The sequence below is a fragment of the Salvelinus alpinus genome, chromosome 35 (assembly GCF_045679555.1).
Source record: "Salvelinus alpinus chromosome 35, SLU_Salpinus.1, whole genome shotgun sequence".
In the NCBI taxonomy this organism is placed as follows: domain Eukaryota; kingdom Metazoa; phylum Chordata; class Actinopteri; order Salmoniformes; family Salmonidae; genus Salvelinus; species Salvelinus alpinus.
Genome location: NC_092120.1, coordinates 14,074,468 through 14,091,228, shown reverse-complemented (window position 1 = coordinate 14,091,228; position 16,761 = coordinate 14,074,468).

The following is a 16,761-nucleotide window of genomic DNA, read 5'->3' as shown; positions in this document are numbered from 1 at the left end:
GAGAAAGAGAGAAAAAAACACAGCAATGGTTGAGTAAACATACAACTGTGTTCAAATAGCTTTGTTTTCAGTCGGATGTTTGTGCACAGGTGCACAAAATCATTGTCTCAAAAGCTGAAATTTGATCAGTAGACCAAAACATAATTAAATTCCCGCTGTTCTTGGTGATTACAGGTCACGAACATTTGTGTTTGCTTGATATTTCAATTTCCTTTTAGTATTCAGGCGAATTAATCGGATAATATATTCTAGTTTGAGATAATATTCCCACGCATGAAATCAAGCGGAGAGACGCCTGCATGTGTCCACACCCCTTTAAGTTCTGCAAGTCATTTTATTGATAAATAATTGCTAGCGCAGCACTTGATTATTGAAATTGCATTCAGATATGGAAACCTTTCTGAGAGTATTATAGTAATCATCCATGTCAGTTTAAAATACTTTTACATCTGTCGGTTGAATGGAGCAAAATAATAAAATCTATTGCTGCTCTGATTCCACACAATTGCCAAACTATTTCTATATGAGAATGATGCCACCTTCATGTGCAGGGAACAGTTTGGAATTTAATTGTAGTTGGTAAAGCCATAATCTCTTTTGCCACTTTTGTCCGCAACTTTGTCAATAAAACATCCCCATTAACAGGCCAGCAAATACAATACATTTAAAACATTTAAAAGAAAGAAATGTGACAAGGTAGGAACTATAGTTTTGGTCAGTGTTTCCCCTGGGACTATAATGAGTGGTGAACATGTAAACTGGTATAAAAACCCTCCGTGTATACCTGTCCCCCCCCACTCCTCCCCATTAATCTAATATTATTGACTTTAATATAATTTATCATCTAATTTCTTAGTTAGCTATTTTATCTTTTAATCTAATAAAGTTTATTTTAAATAAAATCATGTTGGGCAATCACATTTGTTGAATGCTTACAGGGAAACTACCTGACCCAAGAGCACCTTTAGAATCACAATTAAAATCCAATTTAAAGCAGAGAAATGCCTTGATCTAACCACGCCCTCCCTCCTTGATCCTTGCCTGCCTCGCGTCTTCCTCCCATCCAAGAGAACTATATGGACAGAAAAGAGCAGAAACTCTGAGCTGTCCCATCAGGCCCAGTTAGTCTTAATCTCTCTTAGTCTCTTAGTGTCCAGATGAGAGCTTTTGTGCAGAAGGTACTGTGTGGAGTCATTAGGCTACTGCGTCCTTGCTGTTGGCCCTACTAGTCTACAGTGTATTTGTGTGAGAGCAACCATTTTCTGACCATGCTTTTTTAAAGAAGTATTTGGGTTTTGGTCAAGAGTTTTCTGAGAAGTTATGCTTGTTTTTTATATAAAAATGTACATACACATATACAGTACCATTAAAAACTACTCATTCAAAGATTTTTCTTTATTTTTACTATTTTCTACATTGTAGAATAATATTGAAGACATCAAAACTATGAAATAACACATATGGAATCATGTAGTAAGAAAAAAGTGTTAAACAAATCAAAATATATTTTATATTTGAGATTCTGCAAAGTAGCCACCCTTTGCCATGATGACGGCATTGCACACTCTTGGCATTCTTTCAACAAGCTTAATGAGGAATGCTTTTCCAACAGTCTTGAAAGAGTTCCCACATATGCTGAGCACTTGTTGGATGCTTGTCCTTCACTCTGCAGTCCAACTCATACTTAACCATCTCAATTGGGTTGAGGTCGGGTGATTGAGGTCGGGTGAACTCCCTGTAGGCCTAGATGGGTAGTTCGAATAAACCCTTACAGAAAAACCACATGATTTCACATGTGGAAAATCACATTATTTCACATTCACATTCACATTTCACATGTGAAAAAGTGTTTTTTGAACACTTTTCATGTGCACTCTTAGAAAAAAGTGTTTCAAAAGTGTTCTTCAACTGTCCCCATAGGAGAACCATTTTTGGTTCCAGGTACTTTTTGGTCTACAAGGAACCCAACACATTTCTACTTGGAACCAAAAGCTTTCTGCAAAGTATTCTCCGTTGGGGACAGCGGAAGAACCCTTTTAGGTTCTAGATAGCACCTTTTTTTTAGTAAGTGTGCAGTGTCATGTTATCACATGTTGCTTTACATGTTGTCACGTGTTATCATTAACTTCACATAAAATCACATGTGATTGCATTAAAACATGTTTTTGAAACACTTCATATGCTCATGTAAAATTCATGTGTTTTTTTCGTATGGGGATTAAATAAAGAAAGAGATAAAGAAAGAAAGATCAATGCAATATCCACATTTTAGATGCAAATCCATGGATCAAATTTAAAGGGCAATTCCGCCACTTTTCAACCTCATATTCATTATCTCGAGCGCCATACCAGTCTACATATTTGAAAACAGCGTGTTTCTATGATCTGTACTTAAAAAGATAAGAAGAAAGATCCCACCCCACAAAAAATCTGTGACATCACAGGGTAGGATTCAAAGTCAGAAAAACTGTGATTTTCAAAACCTGCAACGAGGTGTTGTCTTTTCTTGCTCCCCACATCACCGTGAATCTCATAGTGTTTGGAAATCACTGTTTTTAAAATGTTTTGACTTTTGATGATGTCATTGGGTAGAACTTTTTTACTTTATCATTTTTCTCCTGAAACAATGAAATGCGCTATTTTCATAGACACTAATATTGTGCTGGAGATAATGAAAACGAGGTTGACAAGTGGTAGAATTGCTTTTTAAGACAGTCATTATCATCCTATTATGGTTATAAGAATCTGAGGCCTTATCTGCCTCATCAGCACTCTGTTTGTTAGTCAAGTCTTTCCCATGTCATGCCACTGAAAGGCACTGTTGTCCACAAATGAACCCATGAATGCCATAGGTTGATAGTGAATTACAAATCACTTTTGTTGAAACGCATAACTGCTATCTGTCTTTATTAAAGATTTGGATAAACAATTGAAAAACTTACTTCTTCTACAAATTGTCCTAGCATACTTGGACCTGCAGACGTTTCACATTTTTGTTGTGGCCCTGAACTAGCTCACTGAATTCACCTAATCAAGGGCTTAATGATTAGAGTGGAATCAGGTGTGCTACTGTAGCTGTGGAATAGTTCAAATACATTGAATGGCTGAGGTCCCCGAGGAGAGGTTTGAAAACCCCTGGCCTAGACTTAACTGTGATGATTGAACGAAGCATGAGGGCTTCTGAGTGCGTGTTCAATGTGCGTCCTCTCCCCTTAAATGTGCGTCCTCTCCTCAAGACCTGTGGCCTTTGTTAGTACGTTGTCAAGGAGGGTGTTCATGTGCTTTTGCGAGCAGAGGATCACTAGTTCGAGCCTGGTATGGGACAGGGACAGTGGAGGAAGCACGCGGACGCTGGTTTCGCTTATACAACCGAACAGCTTGCTTTTACTATTTAACACAACTTTCTTGCAATAACTTTTATGCCATGTGCACTACAGGTTTGGCATGTATTATCTGGCCACTTGCACAATCCTCGGCCAAGGTGTGTTGATCAAGGAGAAAAGAAAAATCCACATTTAAAAATTGAAATTGGAGTGACAGTCACCGCAGGAACAAGCTCAAAGTGAAAGCACAAATCGATTCAGGAAAATAAATCATATATTTATTTTATTTTTCCTTCCCAAAATATATCTTAAAATAATATAGAGCTTGTTGATCAAGATTCTGAGCAAAGATGCCTCCTTAACTTTGGTGCAGGTTAATGAGAGAAATGAGTGCAAATGCTCTAAGTAATAGTTCCTGATTTTTTTCCATCACAAATAATTTTTTCAACTCGTTTTTGTATCTATGCATAAATTTAAAAATCCGCTGAAATTTATTATTCATCTGAGATGTGATTAATATGCAAAATTATGTAAATTAAGATGCAATTAGGCTCCAATTCTCTAGTGGAATTTTCCATTATAATTTAATACAAAGTAACAGAGTAATTGGTGTCACGTGTAATTACGGTTACTCAAGTATACTTTCAGGCATGCAAATGATTTGCTATATGTTGGTTATCCTATGCAAATGTACCATGTGGTGCTTTAACAAGTTGGGAAATATGAAGGGAAACCAAGAGGGATTAACAAAAAAGGTAACTCCACCAAAGTGCATTTCTTTATTATGAATGGACATTCTAGGTGCTGTATGTTTTAGGATGAATTTACCAAAGATACTTGTCAAGAAAGCAGTCAACTGAATGTTGAGGAGATAGATGGGGCCTCTTATATTGAAGCTTCTAAAACATCACCTGTGCACATCACTATCATATTGTATCTGATCAATGAGAAAAGTAACATCACTTTCAGAGATGGACGAACTAGCATAACAGTTGGATATAAACAGTTTTCTGTTTTCGAGGGCTAAATTGGGCATTGAGTAACATTAAAACTGTTGATTGCCAATCAGGGTAGATCATGCTAGAGAAAATAAAGGGGCCATGAATATTATACTATATTTGATCAATGTGAAAGAAAATGTCACAACCAATAGTAGGCCTGCAACATAATGTATGAGCTCAATTACTCTGCACAGGGTGACTAACTTCCCCGTGGCAGTCTGCACTGAGGGGAGAAAAAAGCGATTATGTAATTGATATCTATTTAGATAGAATAAAAGTCCTTTACTGCTTCTTGGGAAATTCCTTTGCGGAGAGCAACTCCCTCTCAGGAGCCAAATTGATTTAAAATTGTTACATGGCTGGTTACATGTCCTGACATCTTGCTTTGCTCTCTCTCTCTCTCTCTCTCTCTCTCTCTCTCTCTCTCTCTCTCTCTCTCTCTCTCTCTCTCTCTCTCTCTCTCTCTCTCTCTCTCTCTCTCTCTCTCTCTCTCTCTCTCTCTCTCTCTCTCTCTCTCTCTCTCTCTCTCTCTCTCTCACTCTCTCTCTCTCTCACTCTCTCTCTCTCTCATTCTCTCTCTCTCTTTCTCTCTCTCTTTCTCTTTCTATCACGCTCTCTCTCTATATATCACACACACACACACACACACACACACACACACACACACACACACACACACACACACACACACACACACACACACACACACACACACACACACACACACACACACACACACACACACACACACACACACACACACACACACACACACACACACACACACACACACACACACACACACTGCTGTCTGTCTTGTTCATGATCATTGCACTGAACAAAGACGTCCTTCCCCCCTCTCCCAGCGCTCTCTCCGCCTCCACGCTGTGTGCCTGCCTGCTTGCACAACTCTCTCAAAGAACATAATCCCTCAACAAAATGCCAACACAAAAGAAACTTGAGCTCAATCCTATAACACACGGACACAGCAGACAATGCCCCCTCCCACCAGTCCCCCCCCCCCCCCTCCATCCCGGCTTCTCTCCCAGCAATAAATGCCCCGTGGCACAGATCAGGCATTATCAGCCCCCCCTCACCCCATTTCCCCTCCTCCTCCATCTCCATCCTTCTCTCCCTCCCTCTTTTCCCCAAGCAGGATGATAAGAACCCCCACTCCCCCAGAGACACACACTGCAATCTCCCCTACCTTCCCCAGTCTCTCCCATACCTCCACACACACGACCCATCCCTATCATTAGAGCTGAAGAATGGAGGCTGCAGCTCCATAAACAAGGGTCTCTGTGACCTAAAGACAGACTGATGTGTCATGCAGATAATGGATTACTTACTGTAGGTTGCCAGGGTGATACTGATGATGGACAGCCAGATTAGAGAAATGTAATGCCGAATGAATCTGCATGTGTTTATAATGTGTGCCACCTTGCACAAGCCCTCATTTTCTTTTCTCCGTGAGGGTTATTTAACTACAGCACAGCTGTCATGTGTAACGGAGGTAACACCTCATGTGATGAATAACCTTACCTGAGGTTGGCTCTCCACGTGAATGTCTAGGCTTTAGCGCGGAGGGCTACATCAGCCTTGTGTCATGCAGGTGACCCGGGTTCAAGTCAGTCACACTGTGTGATAGTGAGATTTGTGGCCTTTTTTTAACGTAAATGCAGGGTGATTAACTTATTTGACTGTCAGAATGTCAACATTTGTTATAAATGCACAAGGCTTCAAGGGGACATATAAAAATCAGAAGAATGACGTCTGTGGCTTTTGTGCATGTAATGTAGGATAGTGGTGGTATGCTTCTGCCTAGTTTTTACTTGCATTTGATATTACCACCCATGCTTCTCCAATGCACTGATACCTGCCTATTTTCTCTCAGTTTAGTGTGTGTTGTCAGCTCTGAGCTCTGGCTGCGTAGCTACACGGTAGCGGTTGGGCAAGTGAGTGGGTGAGGTGGGTGAGAGAATGGCGGAGGTCTGATGTAATCTCATGTCGGAGGCGTTGGCACGAGCAGGGCTCTCATTCACTGTGTGGTGTGGTCTTCTGAGAGCGTCTACACCCCCCCGGTTTCGGGACAAGACAAGCGCTCTGCCCCCCATCTGCTGATTACATCAACAGTGCACTGGCAGACGTGACACAGAGAGAAAGTAGGCCACCTTAGCACCTCATTGTCACACAGGAAGTGTACCGGTGCACCTTCTTCACCTGTCTCTGTCTGTGAGCTCAGTGATGTAGGCTACAGTACTAGTCAGGCGCACATCACTGTGATGCTCTCTGCAGGATGTGGTAGCTTTCATAAAAGGGTCCTAGCATGTTTGCCTTTTGAATGGTCATATGCGGCCTCAACATCTAACGGAAAATACATATAGTTGTGTATAGATGATTTTCCACTTAATATCTAATCACTTTTCTTATATATAAGTAAAGTATTGTGCACATGTCTATTCCAAAAGTAACATATTGTATAATGCAAGAATAGTATATATATTAATTACAATAAACATATTTCATAAATTAATATAACACTCTAAAGTGCAAATATGTTTATTACATTATAATAACTGCACAAAATTAGAAAAAAATATATATATTTTTGTTCATCATTGCATTTTTATCCAAAAAGCAGCGCAATGAACCCGAAATTAATGTGAAGTTTAAAAATCATAGTAAGGCATTTTAATGATTTTTTGGAGGATGTACAAGGCTATTGAACCTCTTACCAAAAATAAAACCAAAAGACATCAGAGATGTGGAATGGCGGGTTCAAAATACATTCTATAAATGTGTGCTCTTTTTCATGGATTACTGTCATTTGACATCCTCCATTGTGAGAGCCTGCCAGCCCTGCTTGCCATTTCTGGGCCTGTGTTTGGAACCTTGATATATTTGCCAAATTAATATTTGAAGCTTTAATTAAATGCATTCCACCTCTACACCTTCTGTAAGACGGCCAAGGCCACCTTGCACATTTCTCATATTGGGTCTATAATGTACCTGCTGGGTTGGGTGAAAATTTACAGCATGTTGCCATTTCAGAGAATATTTCAGCTAGGTTAAATTAACTGATTTGTGAACATGTATAAAGCTGTAAATATAGGCTTTACTGTAACAGGATCATTAAAAGATGGCTTTAGTCCTAAAACATATAAAACAAAGTCAGTCATTATGACCAGAAAGAAGATCACAAAGAACAAATCAGAAATATAATTGAATCATACATATGAATACAAACAGTAATGACGCAGTAGAACTGTGCTGTGATGTTTTTCTGGTGCTAATCTCCACTCTCCTGACAGACGAGGGACTATTTCCAGCCAGCCAGGGGAGGACGAGCTAGCATACTTTTAACCAGGACAGAGTAATACATCTTACTCTGAATACTTACTCAACAACATAGAGCATTTCCCTTTCATATACCCACAGAGATGGTAACTTCCATTATATTGGAATTGTTCAGGGGTAAGGGGTTATATTCCAACTGTCATTGTGTTTGCCAAATTAAAAATCTAATTAACCATGCTTACAGTAGATGTGTAATTGACTGTGTACATGTAGGTTATAGATGGGTGGAGGGATATGAATAGGAAGTGTTCTGTGAATACTATTCATGCCTACCTACCATAACAGTATTCATGCCTACCTACCATACAGAAGAGTTACACTCTGACAAACAAACACTTCTTTATGGAGAAAGAGGGCATTGAGGTAATGGTAGGACCCTGAAAACATCAAATATATATTTGATTTCAGAACACAACATTTGTCTGACTGTTTGAATTACCTCATAAAATCCTAGCTCCTCGCCCTTCAACAACCCATAGTATTCAATAAGTACACCTTACACACCATAATCTTCCCAAGGAATCTTGTTAGGTACAGTTGAAGTCGGAAGTTTACATACACCTTAGCCAAATACATTTAGACTCCGTTTATTTACAATTCCTGACATTTAATCCTAGTAAAAATTCCCTGTCTTTGGTTAGTTAGGATCACCACTTTTTTTTTAAGAATGTGAAATGTCAGAATAATAGTAGAGAGGATGATTTATTTCAGCTTTTATTTCTTTCATCACATTCCCAGTGGGTCAGAAGTTTACATACACTCAATTCGTATTTGGTAGCATTCCACAAGCTTCCCACAATAAGTTGGGTGAATTTTGGCCCATGCCTCCTGACAGAGGTGGTGTAACTGAATCAGGTTTGTAGGCCTCCTTGCTTGCACATGCTTTTCAGTTCTCCCCACAAATGTTCTATAGGATTGAGATCAGGGCTTTGCGATGACCACTCCAATACCTTGACATTGTTGTCCTTAAGCCATTTTGCCACAACTTTGGAAGTATGCTTGGGGTCATTGTTCATTTGGAAGACCCATTTGCGACCGAGCTTTAACTTCCTGACTGATGTCTTGAGATGTTGCTTCAATATATGCACATAATTTTCCTCTCTCATGATGCCATCTATTTTGTGAAGTGAACCAGTCCCTCCTGCAGCAAAGCACCCCCACACCATGATGCTGCCACCCCCGTGCTTCACGGTTGGGATGGTGTTTTTCGCCTTGCAAGCATCCCCCTTTTTCCTCCAAACATAACGATGGTCATTATGGCCAAACAGTTCTATTTTTGTTTCATCAAACCAGAGAACATTTCTCCAAAAAGTACAATCTTTGTCCCCATGTGCAGTTGCAAACCATAGTCTGGCTTTTTTATGCCGGTTTTGGAGCAGAGGCTTCTTCCTTGCTGAGCGGCCTTTCAGGTTATGTCGATATAGGACTTGTTTTACTGTGGATATAGATATGGTACCTGTTTCCTCCAGTATCTTCACAAGGTCCTTTGCTGTTGTTCTGGGATTGATTTGCGCTTTTCGCACCAAAGTACGTTCATCTCTCGGAAACAGAACGCGTCTCCTTCCTGAGAAGTATTGTCACGATCTTGGAAATGAGCGGACCAAGGCGCAGCATGAGTATAGTTCCACATATTTATTTAAGTGAAACTAACAAAACAAAATAACAAAACTTACAAAGACCGTGAGGACGTAGTGCCCAAACACACTAACAAACAATCAATATCCCACAAAACACAGGTGGGGAAATAGCTACCTAAATATGATCCCCAATCAGAGGCAACGATAAACAGCTGCCTCTAATTGGGAACCACATTAGCACCAACATAGAAATAGATATACTAGATCACCCCCTAGTCACGCCCTGACCTACTACACCATAGAGAACCAAGGGCTCTCTATGGTCAGGGCGTGACAGGTATGACGTCTGCGTGGTCCCATGGTGTTTATACTTGCGTACTATTGTTTGTACAGATGAACGTGGTACCTTCAGGTGTTTGGAAATTGCTCACAAGGATGACCCAGACTTGTGGAGGTCTACAATTTTTTTTCTGAGGTCTTTGCTGATTTCTTTTGATTTTCCCATGATGTCAAGCAAAGAGGCACTGAGTTTGAAGGTAGGTCATCCACAGGTACACCTCCAATTGACTCAAATTATGTAAATTAGATTATCAGAAGCTTCTAAATCCATGACATAATTTTCTGGAATTGTCCAAGCTGTTTAAAGGCACAGTCAACTTAATGTATGTAAACTTCTGACCAACTGGAATTGTGATACAGTGAATTATAAGTGAAATAATCTGTCTGTTAACAATTGTCGGGAAAATTACTTGTGTCATGCACAAAGTAGATGTCCTAACCGACTTGCCAAAACTATAGTTTGTTAAAAATAAATTTGTGGAGTGGTTGAAAAACTAGTTTTAATGCTCCAAACTAAGTGTATGTAAACTTCCGGCTTCAACTGTACACTTCAAAGGCGTCCTCACTCCTCTCCCTAGCCCCCCAAATGCCTCCTTTCCTGTCTTTAGATAATTACCCCACTGGTTCCCAAGCACTTTTAGATCGCGGTTATGGTGACATAATTCATTAGTGTTGGCCCAAAGAAATGATTTAAACTCTTTAAAGTGCTCCTCCAAGCAGAATAGATATTACTGGAGCCATATGCACCAGCTTAAGTATTAAACGGTTTGTTGAAGTCAACTACGGTACAAGAGATGATAAACATAAATTATGGCTAATATATTGCACCAGTGGTTTTTAGAAAAAATTAAATGTTACTGACACAGGGAAAACACTTTGGAGTCACCGTCGCAGCAAAACTGCCCTTCTAATCCGTGACTGGTGAAGCGAGTGCCTAGAAAACACAACACAACATGGCACCGCGTCACCTTGAACATTCAGAAGGGTTACTGCATCGTTTATGCCTGGGTACACCAGTGTGATTAGCGACTCCTGGTTTGGCGTAACTTTGATTTGTTGAGATATCTAGGAAAACATAATTAAATAGAATGTATGAGTTCTATGTTTTGGGTTGCTCCTAGTAAATCATATTTTACCCTCAATGATATTGTGATGAAAGTAAAGACTGCTAACTATCACCGTCTTGTACGTGTGGTTAAGATTGATCTAATTATTATCCTTCTATATAAAAAATCCCCTAAGTAAGTATGTGTTTTAAATGTCAGAGAAGAAGGGTCTTTTTATCATTTAATAGCAGGTAAATCAGGTTTCAACGAGTCTAACGCCATGTACTTTCAATTATTACTATTGTATGATTAAATGACACTAATGTTCTACATTTGTTGCTCTACTCAGGGAGATGAACAGTATTCTTCTAATGTTAACTGACATGTATAACTTTGTATCCCACACTTGAACTGTTTGTTCTTCTATTCATCATGATGATAATGATAGCGAAATATGATAGCGTCAGAAGGGTCCAGTAACTCTTATCTCCTCACCTTGTAGCTGTACCTTGTCACTACAGTTGTGACATTTAGTTCCAATAATTTCCAGTGATTCTGAGGGAAAAACTAGAGGGTGCTTAGTGCAGGTTCGCTATTATGAGGGAACTGATGTGACCTAGCAGCCACTCCCAGTAGCTGAGGGGTCTTTGTGAAGGCCTGGGGTTCATTGTCAGCATGGCCTTGCTATTACCATATACAAGCATTCATGACTTTGTCTCGCCTTTGTGTGTATCACTTTTTTAAAGGAACTGCAGGAATTATTAGAGGCTTAGCATTGACAGGGCCTCTAAGTAGCTTGAGGGGTGTAAACCTCTTCCCCAAGTCAAGGCCAACATGCACACTCTGATCCCCAGTCCTATTCAGTGATAATGTACATGTCAGTGGGGACATGCAATGATCCCGCACTTCTCCATGCTAAATGATCACTCTCTTTCTTCCCCTCTTTCTTTCATTTAACTAAATCCATTCTCCTAAAACTCACAGCAAATATTAACATGTTCCCAAACAATAGTCCACAGAAAGCATGAATCAGCAGACAATTTCCAATTCCAGGCACACAACAGGGGACTGTGTAGGGGAGGGGGAGCTCTGTCGAAGCCTCCATCTTAAAAAATTCCAAACTCCGGAATAGGGGGGCTTTTGATCCTGGGAAAACCAAAGCGAGTTGCGAGCAGTGCCGCACAACTCCGTGTCTCCAGACAGCCTGATTTGGGAACGCCGTGAAATCCGTGGCACCTCTCCTGCTTCTCTGGCTGAATCGGTGCCATATCTGTGATGGACTGAGGCAGGAGAAGGAGGCAGCCAGGGATGAATACGGCTTAATCTTTACCCAGGCCACATGTGTGTGTATGATAACATGGATGCTTTCTTCCTGTGCAGGGCAATACTCAGCCAGCTGCCAGGTTGCTGCTTCGCTGCGATATTTGCTCACACTAAAAATAACTATTGCACCTAAGGAGGGGGTTAATGCATGTTTTTGGAATAGGAGGCTCAAATGGTAGTAATTCCTGACACATTTCGAGAGACAGATAGGGTTGTCTTATGGCTACTGACAATATGTAAAAGCAACTACACATGGAGCTTTCTCCCTTCTAGGTCCTTATATCTGATTTGTGCAGATCACCTCACGTGAGGTTATTTTTGTACACAAGTGACGGTGTTGCCATAGATGCTCTTGTCAATTAGAATAAATACGACGTTTTAGTCTCCACACACGAGGAGAAATGCTACCTGCAGCGTAACACCCCACCAGGATTCTATGGAGAATGAATGTAGGCCGTGTTCTGTTTACCTTAAATCCTCTGATTTAACAGAATATAAACAAATGTGTACTCCTAAGCATGTATGGTGCATTAACAAAATACCTTTGTGTTTGTGTGTGTGTGTGTGTGTGTGTGTGTGTGTGTGTGTGTGTGTGTGTGTGTGTGTGTGTGTGTGTGTGTGTGTGTGTGTGTGTGTGTGTGTGTGTGTGTGTGTGTGTGTGTGTGTGTGTGTGTGTGTGTTTGTAACATCTTTCACCGCATACTGTCGCCTATATGCAGTAGTCACTTGGACAGCTTTGTTTAAAAAAATGTAAACTGCCTCCCCATTCCCCACCCTTTCCCACATCAAGTCCCCCCCCACCCAGCAACAAAAGCCATTTATTATGATTGCATTACCATAAATGACTTTATAACATCTGCTTGTCAATAATTATCGTACAAATTCCCCTACCCTCTGACCCCTGGTTTGGATGAACCCCAGGTGTATGCCACAGTCAGGCTAATGAGTAGTGCGGCGCTAGCACATTGTCCCCACGTCACTGCACACAGCCACATAGCCACTTCAATTAAAACACAGTGTGGGCCTTAATATTAAGAGGAAATGAGGAATCATGAGCTAATTGAAAACAACACATTCAAGAGATACTGTAGCTTCGAAACAAAAGACTAGGATATTTAATCTAATATTGCTCAAATAGCTCATCAGTAACACATGGAAGGATGGTATGTATTGTATGTGATTGTTAAAACAAGGGGATGTATGAGTATTATTTATTTTATTTATTTATTTTATTTAACCTTTATTTAACCTTTATTTAACTAGGCAAGTCAGTTAAGAACAAATTCTTATTTACAATGACGGCCTACCAAAAGGCAAAAGGCCTCCTGCGGGGACATGGGCTGGGATGAAAAAAAAATATATATATATACACTACAATACTAAAGACTAGTCCCACACAAGAATATCCCACACAAGAGTTTGGGGTGACTTAGAAATATCCTTGTTTTTGAAAGAAAAGCTAATTCTTTGTCCATTAAAATAACATCAAATTGATCAGAAATACAGTGTAGACATTGTTAATGTTGTAAATGACTGTTGTAGCTGGAAACGGCTGATTTTTTTATGGAATATCTACATAGGCGTACAGAGGCTAAGGCTAATTGATCATTAGAAAACCCTTTTGCAATTATGTTAGCACAGCTAAAAACTGTTGTCCTGATTAAAGAAGCAATAAAACTGTCCTTCTTTAGACTAGTTGAGTATCTGGAGCATCAGTATTTGTGGGTTCAATTCCATGCTCAAAATGGCTAGAAACAAAGAACTTTCATCTGAAACTCGTCAGTTTATTCTTGTTCTGAGAAATGAAGGCTATTCCATGTAGTACCCGCAAATAGTACCGCAAAACACCAGTCTCAACGTCAACAGTGAAGAAGTGTCTCTAGGATGCTGGCTTTCTAGGCAACGTTGCAAAGAAATAGCCATATCTCAGACTGGCCAATAAAAAGAAAAGATTAAGATGGGCAAAAGAACACAGACACTGGACAGAGGATCTCTGCCTATAAGGCCAGTATCCCGGAGTCGCCTTCTCACTGTTGATGTTGAGACTGGTGTTTTGTGTTTTGTCCTATATTATATCAATATAAGACAAAACACACATCACGACAAGAGAGACAACACACCACTACATAAAGTGCGACCTAAGACAACAACATAGCAAGGCAGCAACACATGACAACACAGCATGGTAGCAACACAACATGACAACAACATGGTAGCATCCCAACAATGGTAGCAGCACAAAACATGGTACAAACATTATTGGGCACAGACAACAACACAAAGGGCAAGAAGGTAGAGACATCAATACATCACGCAAAGCAGCCACAACTGTCAGTAAGTGTCCATGATTGAGTCTTTGATTGAAGAGATTGAGATAAAACTGTCTATTTTGAGTGTTTGTTGCAGCTCGTTCCAGTCTCTAGCTGCAGCGAACTGAAAAGACGAGCGACCCAAGGATGTGTGTGCTTTGGGGACCTTTAACAGAATGTGACTGGTAGAATGGGTGTTGTATGTGGAGGATGAGGGCTGCAGTAGATAGCTCAGATAGGGGGGAGTGAGACCTAAGAGGGTTTAATAAATAAGCATCAACCAGTGAGTCTTGCGACGGGTATACAGAGATGACCAGTTTACAGAGGAGTATAGAGTGCAGTGATGTGTCCGATAAGGAGCATTGCTGGCAAATCTGATGGCTCAATGGTAAATAACATCTTGCTGCACGAGAGCACCCTTACCTGCCGATCTATAAATGTCTCCGTAATCTAGCATGGGTAGGATGGTCATCTGAATCAGGGTTAGTTTGGCAGCTGGGGTGAAAGAGGAGCGATTACGATAGAGGAAACCAAGTCTAGATTTAACTTTAGCCTGCAGCTTTGATATATGCTGAGAGAAGGACAGTGTACCATCTAGCCATACTCCCAAGTACTTGTATGAGGTGACTACCTCAAGCTCTAAACCCTCAGAGTTAGTAATCACACCTGTGGGGAGAGGGGCATTCTTCTTACCAAACCACTCTTTGCTTTGGAGGTGTGCAGAACAAGGTTAAGGGTAGAGAAAGCTTTTCGGACATTAATAAAGCTTTGTTGTAGAGCATTTAACACAAAATCCAGGGAGGGGCCAGCTGAGTATAAAACTGTATCATCTGCATATAAATGGATGAGAGAGCTTCCTACTGCCTGAGCTATGCTGTTGATGTAAATTGAGAAGAGTGTGGTGCTTAGGATTGAGCCTTGGGGTACTCCCTTGGTGACAGGCAGTGGCTGAGACAGCAGATTTTCTGACTTTATACACTGCACTCTTTGAGAGAGGTAATTAGCAAAGCAGGCCAAAGACCCCTCAGAGACACCAATACTCCTTAGCCAACCCACGAGAATGGAATGGTCTTCCGTATCAAAAGCTTTGGCCAAGCCAATAAAAATAGCAGCACAACATTGCTTAGAATCAAGGACAATGGTGACATCATTGAGGAGGTTGCAGTGACACATCCATAACCTGAGTGGAAACCAGATTGCATACCAGAGAGAATACTATAGACATCAAGAAATTCAGTCAGTTGATTATTGACCAATTTTTCCAACACTTGATAAACAGTGTAAAAGTAGTGTTTTAAATAAAAAACAGTGCTTGGATTAAGGATTTTATTAGTGTTCACTGGATTTATAACTATCATTTTCCAGACTCTATGTCGTTATGAGAGCTAATAGCAAACATATTTTGTAAAATTACAATATCTGACAAAGTTTCAAAGCACAACAATGCTCACAATACAAAACAACATCTTTCAAATGCCTAAATAGTGCAAAGTGTGTCAATCTATTACCCAAGTCTCCCTAAACAGCAGTCTAGTTGCTTGACTAGACACCACGACAATGTCAGATGCAGCACTAATTGAAAAGTTAATTATCTTTTTTAAGCCATCAGCTGTCATTTCGGCAGATCAGATTCTAGCACAGCCTCCTGGGACCAACTTTATTTTCTTCTTAATGGCTTCCATTTAGCTGTGTGGGAACATTTGGTCATTGAAAGTACCATTTATAGAGCATTGTTTAATTAAAGTCAAATTAAGAGAACTGTATGCAGAATTACTTTTCTGTATAAATGATTGTCTAAAAAACTGTGTGCAACTTAGATAATCAAACTTTTCATTATCCTTCCCATCTCTCGAGGTGCATCTGTTGTTTCGCTGACGCCTCTCTGCATCTTGTTGACGGCTCCCAAAACATAAATGAGAGGAAATCACCCAAAATGCACTGCATATCTCTTCAATGAATTTGTTTTTTTGCAATACCTTTTCCAAAACATGCAGTGAAATGGGTTGTGAGAACTTGTTTATCTAATTTCCTTGTCAAAAATGTAGCCCTGCATTGTATCACTACAAATGAGGTTTAAGTCTAGAGAAGATAACTGTCACTAAAGTGTTTAAATCAGTGGCTATTTGAAATTCCAAACGATTTAGGTTTGCAATCCATTTAAGTAAGTAAGGATTAAGCCATCATGATTACAAGGGTACAACAAAATGCATTCTGCCAAAGTTTGAGAGTGGTTTAGACCCAAAACTGCATTATTGAAATCTCATTACAGTGCATTGTGCATTGTGTACAATATAAACTCACGGACTATTTCCTCCTGTTCTTATGGTTCACATCATGACTTTAGAAAGGCTTTGCATTGAAAATATGCATATTCCATCCCAAATGTTGTCTTGAGACAAATGTTTTTGTGTACCACCTTGCTTTTCGTAGTCACATTCCTTCCGAGGGTCAGCATCAGTGTAATTGATTCTGCTTCTTCTTATTCC